Source organism: Capsicum annuum, chromosome 3 (genome assembly GCF_002878395.1).
Source record: "Capsicum annuum cultivar UCD-10X-F1 chromosome 3, UCD10Xv1.1, whole genome shotgun sequence".
In the NCBI taxonomy this organism is placed as follows: Eukaryota; Viridiplantae; Streptophyta; class Magnoliopsida; order Solanales; family Solanaceae; genus Capsicum; species Capsicum annuum.
The window spans coordinates 223,106,159-223,114,091 of record NC_061113.1 but is presented as its reverse complement, the minus strand read 5'-3'; positions in this window follow the sequence as shown (position 1 = coordinate 223,114,091).

Sequence of the window (7,933 nt, the reverse complement as noted above, 5' to 3'; positions counted from 1 at the left end):
AAGTGAAGATAAAAGTATACCTTTTGCATATCTGAAATGATTGTGTAATCTCTGTCATCTGTTAATCCCAAATCCTCTATCAATAATTTCACAAACCATGTCCAAGTGTTGTTATTCTCATACTGTACTACAGGCCAAGCAATAGGCAACATTTGATTATTGCCATCTTTAACCACAACAACCAACAACTGTCCTTTGGTTACTTCCTTCAAGAAACATGCATCTAAACCAATACATATTCTACAACCATCTAAAAAAGCTTTTTTTCATGCATCAAAACAAATGTAGAAACTTTGAAAAACAAGCTTACCACTATCATCAGAATCATCAACTTTTACAACACAAGTGGTGCCCGGATTGGACCTCAACATTTTATCCCTATAGTCAAACATTCTTCCAAACTCTTTCACATGATTACCCATTAAATCTTAAAGTATTTTACCTCTAGTTCTCCTGGCAGTACTCTTTCCAACATGTATACCCAATTCTTTTCTAATCAACTGTTGGAACTGAAATATTTTCATGTTTGAATGCTCACTAATTCTATCTTTGAAATGCTTGTGTAGGAATTTTGCATTACACATGGAATTTCTAGTGGTTTTGATACACCTATGCTTAGGATTGTAGGTTTTAATTTGAAAATCATTGGTACACTTGTTAATACTTTCATATAACAGCCAAGGACACCCTTCCCTTCATCTAACCCTAAACTTTTTAGACTCATTAATATACTTCTCTAACTTAACACCTCTTTGAAGTGCATATTTTGTAACAGCATCTCTAAACTCATTCACATCCTCAAAAACCATGCCCAATTACCACACAACCTGTTTTGAAGAATCATCATACACTACTTTTCTACTATTGGTCCTTCATAACCCATCTTCTAAATCAGAGTCCACACTATATTCATCAGAACTAAAATACACAGGCTCATCCCCAACAACTTTACCTTTTAAACTTTTATCAGCAATTTCTGTCTCCTTAAATCCCAGATCTGGACCAACTTCACCAAAAGGAACTTCTGTAGGGTCATTAGGTATTCTTTCTCTTCTCTTTCTCCTCTGGTATTTCCTCCTTCTAGCCCTCAAGTTTATGTCCTCCTCATGCACATCACTTTCCAATTCAGCATCATCTTCAACAGATAGATCTTTATGGTCTGAATCTAAGCTATTTTTAGTTGAAAGGTCAGAAACATCAGTATTTGCAACCTCAGAAGTAGCTGCAACTTCACCACCAGCTGCAGCCTCACCACCAATTGCAACAACACCAGCAGATGAGGCCTCACCAAGTGCAGCCTCAGCAGTAGCTGCAGCTTCACCACCAACTGCAGCCTCTCCACCAGTTGTAACAAAACCAGCAGATGAGGCCTCACTAGGTGCAGCCTCATTTTCAAGCTCAACATATGCTGCAGTAGTTGGTGCTTCATTAAAATGACCACTCTCAACCCCTTTTTCAATAACCTTATCCCCTTCATGGACCCCCTTGTCACCTTCTTTATTAAAAACAACAAAAGATTCCTCATTGGTAGTAGTGTATTCCAGTAAACCAATAGGACCATTAACTTGATCAAGTTGATCAATCATGTGACAAATGTACACCTCAACAATATCCCCATTTTCAAAGGATTGTGAAAGTTCAAAAATATCCTCATCACATTGAAAAGATAATAAAAAGTCCTTTTTAGGTAGCCTTAGATAAAACATGCATCTTGTTGTAGCATACCCTAACTCTTTTAAAAAGCCAGTTAGCTCAAAATAAGATAATTTATCTACATCCACATCAAAAATATCTGTGACTTCACCACCCTCATAATCTGGTTTTTTACTTTTACTATTCAAAACACCATCATTAAAATATCTCAGGGTTATCTATGTAAAATCACCTATTCCTGAAATTTAGTCACATTCACAACGAGTTACAATTAAGAAAAATTTAAGTATTCAAACATGTAGTAATTAGTCACACAGGAAAAGTCAATTTAGATTACAAGAAAGCCTAACTCATTGATAAAAATAAGAATGATTTAGAATAGCAAAAAATCCTAAATTTGAGAAATTATGAAACTACAGACTTGTTGAACAATAACCCTAAAGAAATTGTCATAAAGTTTCAATTTTTAAGTTTAGAAAAGCTAACCTTCAAGACTTGTTCAACACTAAGACTCTCACAGCTCCTAATACGAAATCACACCTCGAGGAACAGCCGAACAGTTGTTAACGTTGATCTTGCAAGTAATTTTTTTAAAAGAATAGTGTAAGTGAGAAATGAGGATTAAGAGTGAAAGAGATGATTGAAAAGGTAAGAGTGAAAGAGATGATTGAAAAGGTGAGGTGTTTGTTGAGTATAGAGAAGAGCAGAGAAGAGGAAAGGTCCATTTTTATTTATTAATTAATTTAACTTTTATTACATTTGTGGATAAGTAGGAGTTAAAATAAAAATTAAATGGGATAATTATTATTTAAAGGGCGCGTGTATCCACCGCTATTGGGTTGACTGAGTATGTGTAAAAGTTGGCCGATATATGCCATTAAAATACAAAAAAAAAGTCTAAGGGGGTAATTGAACCCCCGCAAAGTTCAGTATGCTCCATTGGAAATTTGGTCAAAGTTCAGGTATTTACGTGGGTATTATCCCTATTTTTTACTATATATTTATAAAATATTATAAGATGTTAATAGTTATGACTTATAATTATTATTTTTTTGCATTATTTTTAAATATATAATATTTTACCAAAATAAACTAAATAAATTAAAATAAAGAAAGCACTACATTTTCAAAACATGTTAAATTCAAAAACATCATTTGGATCAACAAATTACTAAATTAAAACATGAAAACATGAAAATTATAAAATATCAAAATTACCCCTGGATTTATGTGACACAAATATAATTTAGATAATCAATTATATTTTTATTATGTTTTTAGATATTTTAAATTGTTAGCAATTGTAATTTATAATATTTTTTATGTAATTTTTAAACAATATTTGTTACTCTCCTTATTCAAATTTTTGTGGCATTGATAGCCAATTATATTCTTAAAATAATTTAAATTTTTTTTATTATTATTTATAATTCTTTTTCTTCTATTTTAATTTAAGTGACACTGAAATAATTTCGAGAGACAATCAAATTTTATGATTGAAGCAGCGAAGCGGATATGTCTTAAATGGCTCATAATACCTAAATAGAAGTGATATAGAAAAATTACTATAAAAAAATTGTGAAAAAAATTTAAATGATCTCATATAAGATGTCATGTTAATTTAAATCAACAAGTAGAAATTAATTTATCATTTTATGTCACTTTATTTTTATTAAATATTATTAATTTTTTAATGCCTAAATGACTTATAATCATTAGTTAGCGTTGATATAGTAAAATTACAGCTGAAGCAGTTGAAGCAGACATGTCATAAATGTTTCTTTTATTTTATTTTTATTAAATATTACTTCCTCTGTCCCATTTTACTTGTCCCAAATTAACATGACACATTGATTAAGAAAAATAATTAATAACATGGCTAGTTTACCATATTAACCTTATTAAATGATGTTTAGATTTTAATTTTTTTTTAAAAAAAGTAATTAATGCAAAGGGTAAAACATGAAAAAAAAAATATTTCTTCTTGATTTGTGAAAAATGACAAGTAAAATGAGAAATCAAATTAGAAAATTTGGGACAAGTAAAATGGGATGGGGGGAGCATTAATTTTCTTATATATAAATGACTTACAATAATTAATTAGAGGTAGTATAGTAAAATCATGGAACAAATATACTTGTGAAATTTTTTTAAATGAGTCTCATATAAGATGTCCTATTAATTTAAAATATCAAGAATTAATTTATCATTTATATCTATTTTATTATTTATTAAATATTATTAATTTCTTAATACCTAGATGACTTATAATAATTAATTAGAGGTAATATGATAAAATTACGATTGAAGTAGCTGAAACAGACATGTCATAAATGTCTATTTTATCTTTTTTATTAAATATTATTAATTTTATTATATGTAAATGACTTAAAATAATTAATTAGGGATAATATAGTAAAAACATGGAGCAGCTGAAGCAGGTGAAGAAACATGCATATTGACGAAGAGTTGTCTGGTTCTTCACACTTATTAATAGTAGTAATAAAGTAATATATGGTCCATTCTCCTAAGACTTCATTATTGGTTAGTTAATGTACTAAGATATATTCCATCTGTATCATACTCCCTCCGTCCCAAATTTTCTAATTTGATTTCTCATTTTACTTATCTTTTTTCATTAATCAAAATGAGACAAAAAAAATTCCATTTTTACCCTTTGCATTAATTACTTTTTATTCAAATTAAAATATAAACATTATTTAATAGGAGTACTGTGACAAACTAGCAATGTTATTAATTGTTTTTCTTAATCAATATGTCATCTCAATTTGGGACGAGTAATTTGGGATGAGGGAGTATATAACATAAGTCTAGCTAGCTAATAACCATGATTAACAATTATTATTGCCTTCAAACCCATGTTTTAATCCTGTTATTATTATATTTTGTTAACACAATAATTACAACGCATTGCTTTAAAATGGAAAAATTACAGTTTATAGGTAAAACACATGGTATGACAACGTTTAAAAAAATTACAATTCATAAGTAATTGTTAGTTAAAGATCTGTTTTATGTGGACCCATTTATACAAATATAATTTGTAATATATATAACTAAGGTAAATAAGATTTTCTCTCATAATTAATATTTTATTCTCTCCCTTAGTTGATTGGAGAGATATGCGGCAATAGATTACTCCTACAATCTTATTGGATGTTATAGGCGGCAGAAGGTATTCCATCCAAATTCTAACATTTTACTCAAAAAAAATTTGCTGAAGATTATGAAAATCTCAAACTTTTTTCCATTGAAATATCAAAGAATATATTTCTTCATATTTCTTCTCTTAATTTTTCTCTAATTTTGTATTTTCAACTACACATTAGCTGTATTTTGTCCATTGAAGATTACGTTGAAGCCTTTTTTGTCCCTAAAACTCATAGAGATTTGATTTGAAGATTTTGACGATAAATTTTATATATTTACGGATATACCGATTTGTTCTTCTTTATTTTTTGAGTTATTCTCTACATTACCCACTAATTTTATTCAATTTTTCATAGATTTACAGTGTTAATTAGGTCTTCAAGTAATCAATTTTTAGTTTTTCAAATGGATGGGGAAACCCCTTTTAGGATATTAACAAGAGGTATTAAACATGTAGATAAGATTAATTGTAGTACTCCATCATTTGATTTGGGAGCTTCTCAATTAGACAGTGACAATGCAAAATTTCTAGCGGAATTGAAAGAAGACAAGTTGAAAGAGACGCGAAGAAAAAATGGCAATGATCATGTTAATATTCGAAATAGCATGGTAGATTGTCAATCAAAAGATGATTTAATCAGCTCTTCAAAAATATCAATGGTCAGTACAAGTGGATCAAAAGAAAGAAAAGAAAAAGACTTTGCAACTTCCAGCAATAACGAAAGAGCAAAATGTTCCAAGGTTTATCAGTCCAAAGTAGAGAGTAACGATGTTGAGATTCAACATAAGGTATTTTTTTGTATTTATCAATTAGATTATATTATTCTTTAGTTGTGTAGAATGTCGTAATGTTAAAGTTTTATATGTGTACGTTTGTATTTGTTGCAAAGATATATTCATATATCGACATAATACAGTTGTACTTATTTAAATATAACTATATATGCAAACATATACATATACATATATATGCAGTGATACATATATTCAACTCTGTTAGCATATACAATTTTTATATGTGTTATGATATATAGTTGTATTCAATTAGTTTCGGGATGACGCTTTATATACATTTTTATAAATTTTTTTTTATCATTCGTGTTTTTTTGGTTGATCATTTGTGTTTTTTTGGTTCAACAGGATGGTAGTTTTGTCATCACAGATCTTCCTAAGAAGTCCCCGAATGTGGCTTGTTATATGGAGAGAAATATATTTGATACTTTAAAATAAAAACTATCCAGTGTTTAACTTAAAAGATTTATGGCAACATGCTTTGGTCAATACGCCACCATGTCAGATTCATGGGTTCAATCTCAATTATTTAGGTGCGCTATATCCCTTGAGTTGAAAACCAGTTCAACGGATGCTATAATGATGTGATTTAATGAAAACACGTTAAGGTTTACAATAAGAGATTTTGCAATTATTTCTGGTCTGAACGGTATTGCTTCCAAAGGTGATTTTGTATTCGACACAAGTGTGCCGAATAGATTAATGCAGATATATTTTGATGGTGAAGAAGAACCATACAAAGCAACGTTATTCCAGCCATTTGAGGATAAAGAATGGGGTTAGAATGACGACAATACTTTGAAGATTGCTATTCTTTATTTCGTTCATCGTTTTATTATATATGTCAAGATGCATACTGTTAGAGTTCCAAGATTTTATTTTGATATTATTGAGCAAGATCGATACATGGATTACTGTTGGAGCAAAGAAGCTTTCGAAGAGCTTGTCAAATCCATATCAAGAAAGCTGACCTCCGATGGATAGTATTATCGACTTCATGGCATGCCATATGCTATGCAAGTATGGATGTATGAGTGTTGCTCAAATGTTGATAAGAGACTTTCCAAAAGGATTGGCGATCGAATTTCGAGGCTGCTTAATTGGAAAACCATAAAAGATCATCCATGGTACAAATGGATTATGCAGAACATGTTTATGTACAAAAGGGTAAAATTCAGTGTCTTAGTAACCTCAAATACAAAGTTTTTATAAACTAATATTTGTATTTATTCATATATAAAAAACTAATTACTAATCCATAAGTGACGTCCAGATTTTCTTTCGAAACATCAAGGCATCCGCAAGTGAAATTGCAGTTTTCCAACTCCCACTGAAAATTATTGACGATGTTACCGTTGTGAAATCTCCAATGAATGATGTTGTTAATTCTGAAGAAGACTTTCAAAAGATGCCTCTAATCTCTATTGCTCGTAAGGAAAGGGAAAAATAGGTATCTCTGTATCACCCTCAAAAAGGAACCAGAAGCAGAAACAAATGTCATCAGGTGCATCAATATCAATCAAGACTCCTACAAAGGTGGTTTCAAACGCGGCAGCCTCTAACACATCTCCATTTTTTTTTAATAAAATATTCAAAAAGTTCACCTTAAATAAGAAGCTAGTAGAGGATCAAATTCAGTCGCCGTATAGTATTGAACCACCTGTGACCGATGCAGCAGCGAAGAGAACCATTTCGACTGATAATCTCAATATTCTCAATCAGAAAGTCGATGCGTTGGAGAGTTATGTAAGTATATTATAATCATCTTCAAATTTTAGGAAAATTCATATTATTAAATTACCAATGCAAATTTATTATATAAAATATAGGTGAAGTTGGAATTTCAAAGTCTACGCAATTTGATAAATGCCAATCATAAGACTGTCATGGATGCTATCTAAAGTAAAGATATTAACGAGAAGGTATGAAGTATACGAGCATTATTTTCGAATAAATCATACATGATTTAAATAATGATTTGTAATACATATTAGGATTTTATAAAAAAATCGTCGGTTGCTGAGCAAGGAGAAATTCCATCCATGAATGTTCATTGTGCTCCTGGCAGTAGCAATTATTCAAATGTAACTATTTTGAGATGATATAATATGTATTTACGACATATATTCTTACGTACATATAGCAGTTGTTCTTGATGTACGTCATGTTATTCAACGACCATATACCCACAAACCTGATAAGATAGTATATATGTGTCAAATTAAATATTCATACATATACCTATATACTATTACACTTTTTTGTTGTTTAGTTGTATAGAATGTCATGATGTTAATGTTTTATATGTGTACGTTTG